Source organism: Astatotilapia calliptera, chromosome 15 (assembly GCF_900246225.1).
Source record: "Astatotilapia calliptera chromosome 15, fAstCal1.2, whole genome shotgun sequence".
Classification (NCBI taxonomy): Eukaryota; Metazoa; Chordata; class Actinopteri; order Cichliformes; family Cichlidae; genus Astatotilapia; species Astatotilapia calliptera.
Window position 1 is genome coordinate 1,005,551 of NC_039316.1, and position 19,450 is coordinate 1,025,000.

Here is a 19,450-nt window from a genome sequence, read left to right on the forward strand (position 1 = left end):
GCATGTTATTATGTCTTCACGAATGCCTCTAAGGCAGTTCCAAGATCACATTCACTGAGAATTAATACGTGAAGAAGTTTACAGTGAAGCATGATAGCATGCAGTATTTCTATCTTTTTACTTGGCATTAAAAGTGCACTTAATGATATGACCTCTCCTCTAAGTCTTGCATGAACCTGGCTCTTGGTAGGTATACACTGTGCAGCATATATAAATTAAGAGATTAATAGGATGTGATGTTTTTCAAGCGAAGCACCAAAGCAGCGATGCATGAGTTATCAAACAAATTTATAAACTAGGAAATGAAACCTGCACCGAGCTCACTGCAGACATGAAATATGGGTAAACAGAGGGGTACGGGTTGTTGCAGATAGTCCGAACTCAAAGGTGGTTCTGCTAAAGCGCTGATGACAACCAGTCAAAGGCCTCTTGCTGTACACTCCACACAGCAGCCTCTGACAGATCGAATCTAATGTATGGCTGTATAGTTGAACGGGCACGCAGCAGCAGAGTCTAAACTCTCCTGTGGTGATGGTTCAGAAGCCACACTGGGAAACATATGCCATCTCTGTGTGCATGGCTGTCATATCAGCTTGATATTGGTCTACAGTCCAAATTTCACTTAGCATTTATTCATCTCTAATTCATGACCACATCCGTTGCATTAGAGCTGTGTTAAATCAAGCAGAACTGCACCAAACTTCTTGGACTGCATAAAGAGATGATGAGCACTGATGATTGATTAAAGATGTGCTTTCTGAAGCAATTGTCTCACCAATTGTTCGACTTTTTTTTCTGCGTTATGGGGAGGACTTGCATTTAACTTATCAGCTGCGGATGAATGCAAGATTGGAAAAATTGGATTGTTTTCTGTGAAATTTAGGGCTGGGTCACACCAGAGCTTTGGAGAGATGAGTCAAACAATGAGACCCCCTGCTGGAAAACAGCATGCGGTATCTCAGCAGCTGTCGAAACGTGTCGGTGGCATTTAGAGTTACTTTTGAGACTGTGAGGCGATATAAACAGAGGGCAAAGAGGGCAGGTAAGACATAAAAGTGACCAAGAAAAGATAAGCAGTCGCGTTGAGGAGCACGGGACGTGGCGCTAGAGAAGAGGGAGCGCTGAAATGGAGACGTGAATAGCCAGCACCTAAAATGGCTGAATAAACAGGAGGAAATCTAGGTCGGTCTGTCTCTCCCACTTCAAGGAACGTTGAGGCAAGTGCCCTACTTCTTGAATGCTTTGGACACTTTCAGGCCAAGCTGTCGTCAAAGCCCTCTCCCCCGTTCTGAGAAAGATCACCAAGTATGACTTATTAACTGCAAAATAATGCTACATTTGCATTCACATCTGCTTACATCCTCCCTCTGTATTTGTCCTTCCTTGTCAATTATTCTCCATAATTATTTTTTCCTCACTATTTCAAAAAGGCATTATTTTTCATGAAATTAATTGGCCCAAAAGCAATAAAGCACCAATCATTTTTTAAAGGCAATTTTCTTTCCCATAATATGAAACTGCTAAAAGATAAGTGCATATCAAAGGCTCAGCAGATAGCGTTTATTGCGGCTCTCCTCTCTCACAATTAACAGGGCTGCCTGCAGAGAGCAGCCATGAAATCTAGGTGATTGGAATACGAGGAGATGCCAATATAATTCAGAGAAACACCATTAGGGGTAATCAGGGGATCCAAATGATTGATTATGCAGGTGACTTCTTCCATGTTGGGAGCCTTGCACGCGTGCTGTAAGAACGTCAAAGTGCACAACCACAGAAGCTGTTCTTTATCCTTTTTCTGGGATTCTTATTTTAGTAAGAGATTGGAAGACTGTATCCGCAGAGGGCATTCCAACAAACGTAAATGATGTGAGGCTAAATGCTTTATCCACATTGTAGCAACATGAAAAGGTCAGAGAGAGACAAACACTTATAGCTAGATATGTTGGCACACATATACATCTTTGTCTTTTTCTGTTTGGAGATAACTACATACAGGTTTGCACAGAGGGCAGAAAATAGTGAGCCGGGGAAAAGTGACAAATATATTGTCTATCTTGCAAGACAGCGGGAGGTCGTTTTCAAATGTCACAGCGGCTCTCAGGGTCTGTCCCAGGTCGGCCTGTGCTGGTGCTCTCAAAGACGACTGCAGGAGAATCATCACCCGGTCACGCGAACAAAAAAAGAAAAAGTCGCACACGCGCTCACTAAAACCCTCGAGCATCTGCCAGCGTGACTGTTCAGAAGTTTCCAGGAACACTGACTTAATACTGAAGATGTCCTGAGCGAAAGCAACTGCTGAGGTGGCAAAAACTACAGTTCTGCAAACAGTTCTGCAAACGGCCACTTGAAGCTGACTTCAAAACGGAGCGACTCTAATTTTGCATCGACTCGAATGTTAACAGGGAAGAAAACTTAAAGTCTTTTAGTCCTCGAGGCATGCGGCCATTACCTCTCATAATTCAAATCATGGGATTGGACCTTTTCACTATGTTTATAGTGTTGGTGATTTCTGAGGCAGTTATGATAAAGTGACAAATAACCAGGTGTCCTTTGGTTAATTGTACAAATTGTGCTGAGCCTTAGTGAACCTTGTGGACCAGAAGCAGAGAATGTTCACGTTTAACCTCCTAAGACCTGAACTCTTTCGTGGCATTTTCAATTTCTCTTTGATATCTGGGCTGATCGGGACCTGATCAATGTAGAAACAAAGAATGATCTTTTTACTTGATTTTACTCTACAAGGGCATTCGACAGGACAGCGGCAGTATAACGTCCTCGTAAGTGGATATCAGGCCCGTGTAGAGTAAACTTTAGTATTTTGGTCTTGGCAACCCAAAATGTGATGTCCACATATGTGGACGTGAGGTCCTAGGACAGGGGTGTCGAACTCCAGGCCTCGAGGGCCGGTGTCCTGCAGGTTTTAGACGTGTTCAGGTGTGTTGACCCAGGGTGATATCTAAAACCTGCAGGACACCGGCCCTCGAGGCCTGGAGTTCGACACCCCTGTCCTAGGAGGTTAAAGTAAAATCCATCTCTTACTGTAGCTGCAAGCAGGGATTTCAAAAGCATCAACTTTGACTGTGAATGTTCTTCATCTTTGGTTTGTGTCACACCTTTTACACTTTGACTACAACTTGGCAAGTTGAGTTTTACCATTTACTATCAGCTTTTACACAAACTATAGGTCACTGTGAAAAGCTAGTAACCAAAGCAACAGCAAGAAGGTATTACAGTAGATGATCACCAGCAGGTCTAACAAGCTTGCGAGCACTAGGTGATAAAGTAGACCCACCGCAACTTGAACACTACTCTGGTTTATTCTGGCCCCAAATTCATATGTGGAAACGCAAGGTCAGAAACTTTTTCTTATGGTGTAATTTATCTTCAAACGTCCGTGTTCTTTGAAAGCTCCAAATAATGAGATGTGTGGTACATTTTGTACAACTGCAGAGACAGCAAGCCAACAAAATCTGAATCGGATTAGTGCAATTTCAGTCCAAATCCAAAAAGAACTGGTGACAAATAGTTCACGTGTCTAGTCGAGCTTTTACTTTAACATCTTAACAATCTGCAGCGGAGTGAAAGGAGGAGACTGAGCAAAGAAAAACAAAACTACCTGCTGCTACTCCCTTCCCCATTTGTGTTCAGCACACCAGAGCAAACACGGCTCTACTCACTCTTTCCCTTTTACCTCCCTGCTACATCGCCCTACTAACAAAACCACCCAGCCTCCACCTTCTTCTGCCTCTCCCACCGGTGCTGAATGAAAACCAGGTGCTGCCTCCTTCCCTCTGTTAGATGCTGTGAAGATTCTGGAGCCTAGACTGTCCCAGTGGGTGTCTGTCATTTTGGGCTCGCTGTCGGGTAAGTTTATCTGTCATAGGTGTCCTTACACTGTCGCTCCTGGAGGGAGATTAGACACACTGCACCGACTCGCTCTTCCTCTATCTACGCGTGTTTTCCCTCTCTTTCTCTCTCTGTCCATATCTCCAGCCCTTCCCTCTTCCTCTCTCTCCCCGTCAACATTTCCTCTCCTTCACCGTCTCTGTCCTCTATCTCATTCTGCCAACCTTTCCCTCCCGCTATTTGTCAGTGCGCGCTCCACTGAGCCAGGACTGTGAACAGGTTACAGTAGTCAAGAGGGGAGGCCCACCAGAATCAGCCATGCGAGGCACAGATGGGCCTTCCTGTCCGTTCGGTGAGACTGTTGACACAGGTTATAGCATAAAAATGCACATGATGTGTTTCACGCCTTCCTTCGAGCTTTTCCTGACAGCTAAATAATGTCCGATAATGCTCGCTGCAATGCCAAAAATAAAAATGCACCAGTCACTGTTAAAACCCTTTGTTTTTCCTCCTGCAGCTGACAATGAAATGCAAAGCAAGTTGTTTTTAACTTAGGCCTATTGTAGTCCTCCACAATAACGTGGCTAACATGCAGCCGTTCAGGAAATAAAACTTCAAAAACTTGCACTGCAGGCGTCGAGACAATATTTGCACAAATGGCAAAACCCAACAGAATCCACGCGAGCAGCTAAGCAGTCTGTAGGCACTAGAAGTTAAAGTAAACTGAAGCCAAAAGAGGGTTTAATCTCCTCCCTGCCAGCACTGCACAAGACATTTTTCATAGTGAATTTTATAATTAGAGTGTTATCCAACTTGTGCCATCCCCCAAGTGGCAGCATTGCTACACAAGAGGAGAAGCCCCTCGGAGGCTTTTCTGTGCATAAGGCATATGTAATGAGTCACGAGGTCCCTCTTCAGTCCAAATGACATTAATTGCCGTCCAGGCAGAAGCCTGCTGGGAAACAGCCAACACACGTGCAGGTTAGGGCAACTCAACAACAGCCACATACGGATTTTTTTTGGTCCTAAATTGTGTGCAATTACATCATGTGTGTGACAAGCACATCCCTTTATCAAAGACAATGTGTCTTATCACGGGGAGAGGAGAATATGATGAATAAAGCAGTTCTGTGTGAAGCGAATGAGCTGGTTAAACCATCAAAGTCGGGGCAAGCATGTCTTCCCTTTCTCTTCTTTGGCCTGCCTGCCATGTTCTCACAAGATGTGAATGAATTAAAGATAATGTGGGAAGAATGAATTAAGCATGTGCTCTTCAGCCTTCAAACCAACTCAATCAAAGGGATCTTGTGAAACTCAGAGCAGGAGGAGCAGAGGGGGTCAAGAAAGCTGCGCTTCACGTCGGCCATCTTTGTGCTGACTCATACTGTCACGACCACAGCCTTAGATCTCGCACCGGGCATGACTGCAGGGTGCGCGGACACTAATTTCACAATTTTGTTTTTTTAAATCCTGCTTGGTGAGCTTTGTGCATATTTTTTACTTTATATGTGATCACCGCAATCTAACTTTAAAATCTTCTTTATGTATTTCTAGTGCGCATGGTTAGCGTTCGACTTCCATAAACCAGTCAAACGCAGCACAGGCTGAGACATCTTGACTTTTAAGCCACGGTAGATGCAGGTGAAGCACAAAAAACACTGAATCCTGATGTAACTAATAGCATCTTTTCATTGTGCGCTGCTGCTTTGCAAATGGCCACTTCACTGCAATAGCCCCTCAGGATGAATCACGCTCTCATTAAATGCACTCACAAAATATCCAGTTGTACTTTCAGTTCCTCTTAAAAAGATCTCCAAGGATGTTTCTAGAGAAGAAACTTTGGTAATATGAGAGGGTGTTCTGATACTGCGCACGCCACACACAAGTGCACTCAGTCCTTTTTTGTTTTTAATAAAATGAAATAAATAAATGGAGAAAACTTGTCTGGCTGTGTGCAAACAGCTCAAAGCGATAACCACCTGATTCATTTGTTTTCATAAAGACTAGTTTATCTGCCAAGCATCGCAATGGCCAAAATATACTTTTTGTGTTATTTGTCAGTAAATAAGGCCAATGACATGCCGGTGGGTCATGTTTATCTATTGTGTCCCATCAGTTTTGAATCGGCTTTGAATAATTGAATGTGCGTTCACAGATAAAGAGCTGGAGGACTTACTGTTCTTTTGTTTCATCAGTGCAAACACCTGTTTAAAAAATTTCACAGTTAATGCGTTCCTGATAAATATGGAACATTTGCAAATTTATAACAGATAATATCTTGATATGATGCTCATAAACAATTGGCAGTTTTAATTAAACAATAAATCTGCGACATAACAGCACATAAGTAAAGAAAAAGTAACTTTTTTCTCTGCTTTTCTGAGTTTGTCTGATACCAGAAACTGCAGAAAACCAAAGACCTACATTTCAGATAGACCTCAGCATGTTAGTGTTACAGTTCATTACAGTAGAAATCCTCTTCTTTCTAAAGCCAACATGACAACACAGCTTAGGTTTGTAAAGCTACATCTGAACAAGCCGCAAACCTTTTGGACCAGTGTTCTCATCAAGCATGGTGGTGGAGGGACAATGAGTTGGGCTTATTTTGCAGCAACAGGATCTGCACACGTTGCAGTCATCAAGTCTACCATGAATCAAATATGAAGACATCCGTCAATCAGCTAAAGTTTGGCTGAAACTGGGTCATGCAGAAGGACGATGAGCCCAATTTACAACAGAATGGCTGAAAAAGAAAAGAATCGAGGTAATGCACCGGCCCAGTCAAAGGCCAGACCTCAGCCGTGCTGGTCAAAGCTGTGCATCAGCGAATGCCTGGAAAACTCGATAAACTGATGCAATGTTGTAAAGAGCAGTGGCCTAAAATTCCTCCACAATGATGTGTAGGGATGGGTATCGATAAGATTTTCACGATTCTGATTCCATTTTCGATTCTGTTTAACGATTCGATTCTTTATCGATTCTTTTAAAAAAAAAGGAGAACACTAAGGTCGAGTAGCTTAGAACTTTGTTTTATATCTTCTCTTTGAACAAGATAGAAATTTAGGAGTAACATGGCCTTACAAACCCAACAGTGAGATCTTAAGAGATCCAGCCTACGGCTCTTCAATGGGGTGTCACAGGGTCCCCAGGAAAAAACATTGTAAATGTAAAATAATAAAATAAATATTCTTCTGTAGCAATAACAAAGTATAACATAAACTATTCTGTATCAATTACACAAGAATATCCAGTAATGTCCCTGCCTACAATTAAACACATTCACTTACTGAAAATCATCTGCTGTGGCAAACGGGTGCAAGCCTTTGACCACAAACTGAGTCACTGCTCGGTGACGTTCGTCTATCCTGGCCTGAAAGGAGACGCTACCGGTAGACTGCAGCGAGAACTGCCAGCATCTGAGCCAGACTCTGTCTCATCATGGTCACTAAATGCACAGTGATGGCAGGTTTGTAATAAGGCAGATCGCGCTAACATAATATGCACTGTTAGCTGATTATTTTCCTGCCGCATTAACGGGAGAGGACGTGCAAACGTTACCGCTGCTGCTGGGTTGAGATTCACGAGTCTGCAGCGGAATTAAAAACACAACATTCATTTAAGGTCATCGCGTGTTTTGTGAGCAAATGCTTTTGCATATTCGTAGTGTTTCCTCCCTTAAATGAAATATCTACTTTGCAAGTATTGCAAGTTGCCCTGTTGTCATCCGTTCTCGTAAAGTATAACCAAACTTTTGAGCGTTTGAGCCGCTTACGCGTCGTGTTTCCTGCCAGGTAAATGACGCTCCGCAACGTGGTGACGTCATTCAGGGCGACTGGAATCGATAAGGGAATCGTTTGCAAAAATGGCAAACAATTCCAAGGAATTGAAACAGTGGGAACCGGCTCTCAACAAGAACCGGTTTTCGATACCCATCCCTAATGATGTGTGAGGCTGATACAGTCATGCAGAAAACAAGGACATCAAGTTATTGCTGCTAAATGTGGGTCTGCAAGTTAGTGGATAGCTGGGTGCACACAGGAGCACACAGTGTACTGTAAATACTTCTTTTTCACATGACTGTAATTCAGTTGGAAGAATCATGAAAATGGCACAAAAAAGGATCAATTTAAATTAAACTATTTATTTAAAACACTTTCTAGACTTTTGTAGTCATAAAGTCGACCTGCAGAGCTACAGACTGACAGCTTTGGCATCCAACTGAGCTTTTCCTGGATATTGATAAAACTCATTCATTTGAAAATGCATAATAACGAGCAAAGATATTCCCAAGAACCCTGAAGATAAACATCACAAACAGCAATACATGTTTTTTTAATTATTAGAAAACCATGTAAAATAAAGTATCTGTATTCTCCAGAAGATTAACCAAATTCAGACAACAAGACATTACTTTGCGATATTTCCACCACATGTGTGTGTGTTGCTTATATTGGATTTAAAGAGCAGAAAATTAAACTCGAGCACTCTACCAGAAAATAACTACCAGAATGCAATGAGGATCACGTATTGATTAAAAACGAGTTCAAAGTTTTGCAGCGCATTTTTTTGCCTCTCGTTTTTCTTTGATTTAACCCCTGACCCCTAACCTTAAAAAAACTTCGTGAGAAACTTCAAACCAGCCAGAAAATCTCCAAACCAGTCGACACGCATGCACATCCCACAGTCCCCAGGCATCAAGATAAAAAGGTCATCACCAGAAATGGACACCCAATCAGACTGGACTCAATTGGGGGCCACGGCCTCTGCAAAGAAAACTTTGACCTGACAGGAAATGTTCTTTGTCCGTGTGTGTGTGTGTGCTGGGACGTAGACAGAGGGCTTTGCAGAAGTGGAGCTGAGGCTAAAAATAGAAAATATTCTTTTTTTTCTCACCACAATGAAGAGACAGAGAAAATGGCTGAGGGCAATGCAAGAGCAGAACAAGAGATGTGAGGATGGAAGACTTGCCTGTCATGTCCTTGGCCATGTGCCTCGCTGCCTACCCAGAACATCTGAGGATCAATATGACTCTGGCATAAACTCTATAACCTTCAGTGATTCAGTGCTTATAATAATCCTGTATACGAGCCATCCAGTAGGAAATATCTTTTATCCATATAGATTGGTATAGTGATGATCCTTCCTTCTTAAAAAAGTGATAGTCTTTTTTTGTCACCTTGTCAATAGGGCTTTGTCATGGTGACAGTCAATAACGGCAGGATTAAATAAATAGAAACTGGCACGCTCTAAAATGCACAGGTACTCACTCTCACTCCATCTGTGAGTTTCACACTCAAATTTGATCCCTCTATTTTTTATCAGTGAGAAAAAAACAACTTCATGCAGCTTTTTCTTGATACCAGCAGGTCCTTAATCCTCAATGAATACATTTGCAGCGTGCACGTACGTGGATGCACGTGAGCGTGCGCGTGTTTGCGAGGCAGCCAATCTGCCACGCTGCTGCTGATACGGAAGGCAGAAGACTTTTTTTTCTTCTCGCCTTCTTTCCGCTAGATTTATTTTCTAATGTTGACGTTTATCACTTGAGCTGGCCTGCAATTCATCATCCCTCCTGCTCGTCAATAATCCGAAAGAGTCAATTTGCCTAAATGTGAATCCCTTTCTTTTATTTCGTTTTACTCGCTCCTTCTCCCTCCATCTCTGACTCTCTGTCTGACTCTTTGTCCTGTGACGGCTCAGGTGAGAGACGGCGGGGGAGCAGAAAGTGGCTGTAACGGGGTAATGCCGAGCCTCGCGGGAGGATTTAGGAGTGTCTTTGGAGCTGACACGGCTCCTAGCCTTGTGCGTGAGAGACACCCCGGTCGACTCCAAATCCCTCTGATCTTTCATTAGGTGTTCGTCAGAAGATATCCCCGCTCAGCGTTCAAGTACGCATAGCGTTGCATCTGCAGCTGGATAAACAGAAGAAATTAGGATGCTGCCGACTGAAGTGACGCGCTCTGATCTCAGATACTGTAGCATCTGTGTCATATAAGAAAGTGAAGCTAATTAAATTCATTTGTTTTTAGGAGAAATGTTGTGACTTAGTAGACTGCGTATAAAAGGTAGATAGAGCCAGAACTGAGAAGTGAAGCTGCAGTTAGGAAGCATTCTCACTAACATCCAGAGGTGGGATGTCATATTTCTCACTGGATTTGTGACCACAATAAACATTTTTACTCATATTCTTATGCTTCAAGTCTAATTAAATACAATCTGATGTTCAATGTGTAAAATATAGTCCAAATGATGGAGTCAACAGACAACAAACCAGGTTAGACTCTGGGCTACAATCCCTCAGTGTCTCGGTCAGGTTCAGACCTCCCTCCTCACGTCCGGTTTAAAAACACCAAGATGAAACAAACACTAGCTTTACTTCAGTTTATGAAGATCCTACACTGTAACCATCTACATACAGACACACAACACAACACAACACAACAAGCAAACATGTTGTTCCCATAATAGGGAAAGCACAACGCTATTACAGGGTGACAACATGGTGGTTATGACCATCTTTTACATACAGTTAGCAGACCGTCGCCCTTTTTACACATCAAGCAGCTGATCTGAGGGAAATATGCGTCTTTTTTTTTTCTAAATTTTTGTTATCAGCTCATCAATCACTTTTTATAAGTATTATACAGATGAAGCTGTAGGAAGATACCTTTGACACCGCTGAGTGGAACAACATAAAGAAGATGCTTCAGCCATTCAGACACATTCGTACAGCACTTTATTCTATGGCTTAAGCACATATATACACAAATATGCATTAACACTGTGATTGATTCTTTCCCTTTGTGAGCGGTTGAGTATCCCGCCCAAGGATGTGGACCTGAGGAGGCAGAGATCGAACAACCGACCGCCGGATTGGTGCACGATCCATTTTACCTCCTGAGCCACAGGCGCCCTGTGATAGATCTAACACCGAGTGCTTAGTGAAGGAGTGAGAAACCAAAGGTATCTTCCCAAAAATGTGTCAGGATGAACACTCTCAAATATTGTTGCTATAACAAATTGTTGTTTAGTGAGGAGGACAGGGTTTTGAAATGGAAATGGCAGCCACTGAAAGGACTTTGTCCACCTCCTCAGTCAGTAGAACCTGTACCGGGAGCTTTAGGAACGCTGTTATTCACGCTGCAGTCGGATTGAAGCCAGCTGAATGACCGGCACTCGATCTAGCCTTCAGTGTGAAAACAATAGTGCAGAAAAAGAGAGAGGGAGGGCGAGAGAGATAAGGAGGAGTGGGAGATAAGAGGGAGAAAACGGGTGGTGGTGGTGCGGCGGCGTCAGAGCGAGAGAGAAAGGCAACACGTAATTCCGAATTCACAGCCAATGTGCTCGTGTGCCGAGACCTATCTGAGCCAACTTTGTCTCTGATCCTGCTCTGAATTCTAAAATACCCAACATCGCTCTCTCTCCCAAACTCTCCCTCTTTACTCCCACTTTTTCTGTTTCTTTAGTTTTTATTATTTCCATTCAAATTCCTGTATCAGCTTTTTACATTTTCGAATGCGCGCGACACTCGGCTCCACCTCGCTTTCATCTCCTTCTTCTTCTGTCTCTTCATCACAGTGCGAATGGAATTCATGTCCTACCATGAAGCTGTGAAAATACAAGCATACCCCAGGGCTTTGGCTGTCACAGAGCAAAGAAGACCGAGGCAGGCACACTAGTTTGTTGTAGCTCATTGAATTTTTCATCTTAATCCATGAAATATACATCGCTGAGGCCAGGGCTAAGGCCACAGACCACATGGGTACATTGTAATAATGCTGTGCCCTGTTTGTCTAACCCCAGCAGTTATTACTTGCTGTAGCTCTCCCAAATGTGGTGTGTGTCTGTGTGTGTGTACCAGAAGGTCTGCTACATAAACTGCTCTCCCAAAAGTGCCTTTGGATGACATGGATGAGTGACAGGCAGATGTCTCTGAAGAGCCTTCGTATCATGTTTGGAGTGTCAGTGTGCCGTGGTGTGAAAATTTGTTGACGGAGCCTGTGGAAACGTGTGCGTGTTTCTGCATGTACGTGGCCAAAGCGGAACGCGAGGCACGAGGTGAATATGTGGGTGCTGAGCCAGAAAGAGAGAAAGAAGGAGTACAAGCACCCGTGTTACATATGTTTGGGTGTATCCATGCATGTGTTGTTTGGAAAAAAAATACAAGACACAAAAAGGCTTTCCTTGTAATGTGCATTTAAGTGTGTCAGAGCATCCTTTTCTCCTGTGTTTTCAGTCACAGTGAAGGTGCCTGCTGATGTTGTTAATTATTAATACCCGCAAGCACCACATTCCCACCCTCGTTCCTTGATTATTCTGTGTCAATTCACGAATGTCAGGGAAAATATTTTTCTGGCGGAGCAAACAACTGTAAATCAGGACACAAAAAAGTACTTTAACGTATGACTTGATACCTTGTAGCTCGAATGCAAAGAGCTCTCAAGAGTAAATCAAAGTCCTGGTAATTTTCTGCCACTACAATATTGGGTTTTCAGGGTTAGTCCCTCGATAAATATACAGAAAACCATGTAAAAAAAACAAACACTTCCTGGTACTTTGCAATATATGCAATCGTGCGTGACTTCAGCCCATTCATATTCACACTGCAGCACTGTAGGCAGCTTTCCGCTTCTCTTAACGCACAACAAAATCTTACGTATGTGTTTTTTTTCATTAGTAAGCGCTGCACACGAGGTTGGATTAGCAAGCAGGTGAAGCAGCCTCGAGGCCCAGACTCCCGGGAGCCCTCGGTGCCCCGAGTTCACTGCTGTCAGTTGGTAGTAATTAATTAAATGGCTCTGTATTATTGTCTGTCTCACTGAGGGACACAGAGTCAAAGTGTAATTGTATGACCTTTAAGACTTTAGTTTATTCTGTGCATTGTACTTAATGAAACTGCATTTAATCTAATCACAAAAAGCCGATGTCACGCTGAAAACCTGCAGCCTTGACCTGGTCCCATGTTACCATCGTATTACTGAGCACTAGATTTATCCAAGCCAGTCAGTTTAGGGACGATTTGGGGGATTTTTTTTTTTTTTTTTTTTACCTTACGTACATTTTATAATCTTCTAGTCTGCTAAAGCTCCAGGATACATTTGTTTCACCTACATTTATTCAATAACAATTAAGTAGCTTTAACATCAGCACAAAAACTGAGCACCAGCAGCTTCATGACATGCGTTACTATGGCAGAGAAGCTCCTTTAGGTGTGCATAGTGTGTCCACAGTGAATGTGCTAGTAACATTGTATCAATATTTCAATTTATTTAAATAAGCTAAGACTCGTCAATTTTATAGTATATTTTGATGTTAACATTTTTGTGCATTCAGCTAAGTAAAAGACTGACTACATTACTTAAATGGGATATTATAGCACATCTCAAGTCACTACAGTATACAGCGCAGTGTGATAAAAGAACGGGTGCTGCAAAAATGATTAATGATGACCTCGCTCTATTCGAGTGTTCTGGTAAGACGTGGAAGAGACTAACAGCTGAAGGAAATTCAGACTGGTGTTGGCGTTAGAAAACGGCCAAAGCAGAGGTAACAAAAGCCGACTGTGAGTGTATAAAAGAAGCTGCTAGTGCTCTCTACATAATGGGAAATAAAGTGCATATAAAGCCTACAGTGCTCAGGTAATTCATCTAATCTATTTGGCCTCCTAACAAGTTAAATCAACCACACAAAGCTAGCTTCTGTTTTGTGCGCTTCATCAGCGTTGCCTCAGCATCATCCATACAATTCTGCTACGAGTTCACAAAAGAAGCCTGCCACTAGTCCTGTATTTTAAATAATCGTGTCAAAATACCTCATTTCCTTCAAAATCCAGCTTCTTTTTGTATAAATACACGACAGTTTGTCCAAACGCTATCTGCTAGCAAGCATGCAAGCTATCTTCAGGTGTGAGCACCCAAAATATTCACCCAAGTAATGTTAATAATCTGGTGTCATATGTTGACTTCATAGGATACAAGTGAAAGTCAGTAATATTCTCGTAATAATGTTTTTGCTGTGCGTTTAGGCAGCAGCCACGAGCTAAAACAATGTGCTGCATCTCCTGGAAAATATGAATAACAATAACGCAGTGGAGATAAAAATGACTCTGCTGTTCAGCCTCATAAAAATACTTATTTACCAACAAGGTTACCATAATGCTGACTGCGTGTACTCCAAGCAAATAGATGTGAAAACAGCTGCGAGGTGTATTTTCTCTGTTCTTTATTTCCGTGGAGGGAATCAAATGGTGGAATACAAAGTAAAATAAGAAGCTGTAATGTTATCAGAGGCCGTGAACCGTAACCAAGATAATATCTATCTTTCCTTGCCGGGCCAAGAGTAACTTGATAGAAGCGATACATTGCTGGCCCTATACGCGCTGATGCACACAGGTACACATCCAACATCTTACGTTAGCTCTGTCACAAGGAGACGGAAGGAGGCAAAGAGACACTGTTAGACACAGAAACACAAACCTGATGGATGTGCAAAGTGTGTAAAACTGAATGGACTGTTCTCCTGCATGAAATCAATAAAGGTGTATGTATTTGCACATGCACGTGTATATTGCAAAAGCACACACCGCTCTGGTGCATTTACCATCCATTGCCACTCATCCCGGTCGGCATCTTGTGACTGAGTGCCTGCACTGGGGTTTTCAATTATCCAGCAGTCGCACCTTTTCTCCCAGTGAATTAGCATGAGGGGAAAACTCAAGTGGGTAATGGAATTCCATGTGCCGTTTCTTCATTAGATGAGACGAGGCTGGCTGGTTGGTGAATCTTTCTGAGGGAGTGAGGATGATGGATGGTGGCGGGATATAGGTGTTTTGCATGTGCTTGGTGACATCTGGTACGCATCTGGAGCATACGTCTATGTGTTTGAGGCATTTTATGGAGCCCGTCACTGTTATCACAAAAAATTGTCAAGCTCAAAGTTTGAGAAAGCAAACAAATAATAATGTCAGCATTACTAAGACTAATTTTATGGTTCGAACAGAAGCCTCTGAGATCAGTCAATACTTAAATGTCTGAACTTGTAATTGGATTTTGCACCGTAATGATTTTGCATTGAACATATATTTGCATTTATCTCGTCAGGTGCCTTACTGTACCTTTCCTCCCCTGATTAGAAACCAAAAGAGCTGCCAGACATGAAGCCTGATGGATCGTTTTCAATTTCAGCTTCGCACAACTCCAACTTGTCACCTACAGCAACTCCACCCAAGCGAGTTTATCCGGGCACGGCCGAGTCGTGATTAACCAGGCTTCGGCTCACTCGCGCCGTAGTATTTGAACAATGTCGGAGAGAAAACAAAGAATGCCTGTGGTGCCTGAGCACAGTGTGTTTGTTGTGTCGTGTAATCAGAACGCAGACCTGGACTTCTCTCTGGTTTTCAAATAATGAGGTCAGCGGCTGTGCCAGTAATTCCTGCGAGCCAGAAGCTTCAGACTGCTCTAAACACCTTGTTTCAGACCGGTGTTTGTACTCCTGTCTGTGTATGATGTCAGTGAGAGGTGACGGCCCTAATGTGGTCAGACTTTCTGTCTACTGAGGAGAGCCAATCAGAGAAAAGGTGGCCCACAGGCTGAGGAAGCAACGACAGTGGATGAACTGAGAGGCTCCATCATATAAGAGCTGTGAGCTCTTGTGCAGTTCAAGAATGAAAAACATGCAAGTGGAAATAAGCATAATAGGTCCCCTTTAACTTCTTACACAGCAGAATACCACTTTGAAGAACATGATGTGTATGTAAATTACTAGTGGCTGAATTAATAACGTCTGTCTTATTTTTTGCAGTCACTAATGATTAAAACAGACGATGTGAGACTGCATCTTCAAAGCAGCAGACTGGGATGTTTTTCCTTTAACATCCAGACAATATTTTGACAGTTTTGAAATTCCAGCCTTTAACAACAGTTACCACCTGCCGAGTCATCGCTGTAAAGAGAAAGAAACAGGTTTTGTCAACGTCTATTAGGCAGCTTCTTTAACTTTGTGCCATTAATTGTCTGTCTGTGGAAGCTGCTGTTGTAATGATGATTTTCGGCATAAAGAAATGCAGTGCGGGTGAGATTCTGAAGCATTTCACTCTTTGATGCTGAGCCTGTGTGTGTGTTACATCGTGGGTAATCTTCAGCTGCACTCAAACAGTCTCTAGAGAGAAACTGTGTGACACAACCATCATATATCTGGCCCACGGCTGAAAGTTCTTCTGCTCGCGTGTGACTTTAATGTGCACCTCATGTACCCACATACGTGTGTTACTACTACCTCACTGCAGTCTTATCACAAGCCAGATTTGACTTGTCTTGCACCTAAAAGTCATCTGCGATTCAAACAGGATGATATGACAGTTCTTATCTTATCAACATGAAGCTGACAAGGATTCTCGTCTGTTTTACTCTTTGTATTCGCGTCAGACGAACTCCTAAATGAGCTACCGGCGATTGTAAAATGTCGCACTCACCTCCCAAAATTATGCCAAATTGCTCCTCGCATTTCAAAGCAAGCACGCAGTTGTTCTTAGCGGTTAAAATGTAAACACTACAATCAGTATTTTAATTCATGATTGCCAAACAAGCCGTAAGCTAATCACGGAAAGGAGATAATGAAGAAAGCAAGAAGGGAGAGGAAGACTAAGGAGGGAGTCTGTGATTAGGTCTCACCTCAAGATGCCTGTTTTGTCTCAGTGCTCTGGGCTCTGCAGAGAAAATGCAATGTGTGCTGTTTTATCTACGCTGAAAGCAGAAGACACATGCGTTAAAATCAAGGTCAGAGAAACACTCACGCTGTTTATGATCCTTCACTTACAGTAAACTGTAAAAGTCCTGAGCCACCCCTGTTTTCTTTAGATTTTGCTTCCAAGTCTGAGTCAGACTTACTTGTAATTTTGAAGGTCTTGAGCGATAGTTAAGTTGCAGTCTTGATTATTGAGCCCTTTAACACTGACCTACAAATTATTCAAGCATAAAAACACACCGAACTCGAGGGATGAACCAGTGTTGTGTCACATAACAGATAACTTATTAAAGAACCAGTGTGAAACTGTATTTTTAGGGACTTTAATATTAGTCAGTCATAAAAACGGGTCATTCTTTCCCATTTCTGCAGCTGAATCTACCAAAATTCCTAAAGATAAAATTGGAATTTGCAGCAAGAATGTCATTCCCAAAGAGGTATTAGCTAAAAGCTCACATCTCAGCATGGTGTGCAGTTTGTCCTTAAAAATGAGGAAAATGGGCAAATGGAGGACAAAGGAAGATGTAGCAGGGCTGAAAAACTGCATCTGCTGCTTTCAGTATCTGAAAGTCATGTTCTTAAGAGAGATGAAGGACCTGAGAGATGCCTCCAGTCCTTCAGTTGATCCATCTGCTCATCGGAAACGGTGTCAGTGGAATGGTGGAAACTGAAAAGCTGGACTCAAAATCAGCAGTAACTGGTCTTATTTAATGATGAATCTAAATTTGTGGTTTAAATCATCATCAGTATGTCTGGAGGAGGTCAGGAGGGAGATACAATAGTGCGGGTCTACAGAAAAACAGTATCATCAGAGTTCACTCCATCATGCCACCTGGAAAGTACGGAGCCCCGCAGGGGACATGGGAGAAAATAAGGACGGACTTTTGCGAGATCTCGCAAAAGTTGAATTCCAACAATGGCGGCAGCTACTTAGTTGTAATATTACTCTTTCTGGGTCACAAAATACACTTTTAAGATATTTTGAGGCGTGAATGTAGTTGTAGTTGATACCTGCTCGGTTTACAAGACATCACATATTTGCAAAAGTGTTCCGACGTTTTCGGAGATCTGACACCCACCATCTCGAAGCTAACGGGAGGTCGAGACCTACTACAGCCGGGAGGAACACCGCTCTCCCGGCACATCGTGCCTCGACCTCCCGGTCGGCTTCGAAGAATGCGGCTAAAACTTTTGCGAAATCTCGCAAAAGTCCGTCTTAATTTTTTTTCTCCCATGTCCCCTGCGGGGCTCCGTAGGAAAGCATCTGATTGGCGACGGCTTCAATAAAAAACCATCAGTGTGGAACGCCATCAGTCATCGATTGGCCTCAACATTAGTGAAGCAGTGCGGGATCATAGAATAGAACAAAGAACAGCTTTGAATGTCCTTCAAGAAGCCTGGAGAACTAATCCTGAGTTCTACTTAAAGAAAAGACAAGAAAGCTGCATGAGAGCGTTCCAGCTGTGGTAAAGAATAAAGTTGGGCATACCAAATACTGACTTCTGTCCTTCGCCTTGTATTCTGCATTTCCATGGATGAAAATATGTGGCTCAAGACTTTTGCACAGTTAGAAAACTGGAGTAGAAAACTACAAAAGCTATTTTACTTTTTGTTGACCACATCCTGTCATCGAAAAGACGTTAAAGTCTGACAAGAGAGCGCGCTCCTTTGAGGAAGCGGTCTAATAAACCGTAAAGATGAAGCTACATAAATCCAGAATCGACAGGCAAAAAGCCCGTAACCTTTTCCTCCAGAGTTACTGCGAAATGAAAAACACTAACAGCAAAGATGTTATATCTGTCATTAGGAAATATTATTTAATAACAAATCTCAATTTCTAAGCATTTCTACTACACGTACACAACTCCCTGAGACAGGAGGGTCTCTGATACTCCCACAACTGCACATACGAGGAGTTCAAAGTGTGAGGCAAATGATAATCTATGCTTCCCTGTAACAACAGCAGTCGTTAGAGGTGAGATCATGCAGAGGATTATTCCTGACAACGCCGATTACCGAGCTCACAGCCGAACAAAAAGCCTCGCTTTGTTCATCGGCTTTCTGCTCTGTAATGGAGCATTTTTTTTGCCAACTATTCTATAGTTTAAGGCAACAATCATTTTTAATATTAAACAAAACCCACTTTGTTTGTACACCCTTGGCTGTCAATAAATCATCTGAAATATTTGCAGTGTTGCCCACGCGAGCAGCTAGAACCGACACTGTGTTCAGAACACGCTGCCTCTCTGAATGAACTGGTGAAGTCTCCAGTTGCTTTTCTTTCTATTAATAAATTCATTAGCGCGTTAGACTGGAGGAACGAAGACATTCATCGCCCAATGACTCGCAGCCAAATTATGCGAGATACCCTGCTTGGCTAGCTGTGTCGCCATATCTAAAAAGCAGAATTAAAAATGCATCCCTTTTCCTTCCTTTAGAGTTTCCTGCAATTACCCAATCAGTTAGAACCACGCAGGGAGGCATGTCCCACATCACCCTCGCAACCCACTCTACGTCTTTATTTTCCCTCTGCCTGTGCCACTCCACTTCCTCTCTCACCTGTGCGCACAAGGAAACACACACACGTGCACACACTCCTATCTCTCTATACTGTAAAGGCAGCTCCAAACTGCTCGTTGTTGGCCCTCATCTTTCCAGAGCAGATGGCTGCTTCTCTGCACCACATGGCCAGCACTCAGGAGATGAGGGGAGCTCTTTAAGAAGAAAAAGACTTTCAATCTGCTTTAGCAACTGTAGCTCCTCCTCATCATCGCATCTTTTTTTTTTCTTTCTTAATTTATTTGTATTTTTTTTGCGTCACCAGCTACTCGTCCCTTTTCCCGACCACACTACCTCTACATGC

The 19,450-nt window shown here is 42.7% G+C and overlaps 1 protein-coding gene across 12 annotated transcripts in view; it reads right to left on the reverse strand.

Annotated features, from left to right (window-relative positions):
* Positions 1 to 19,450, reverse strand: part of nrxn3b (neurexin 3b) — a 322,143-nt gene that overhangs the window by 62,778 nt on the left and 239,915 nt on the right. The window lies entirely within an intron of this gene.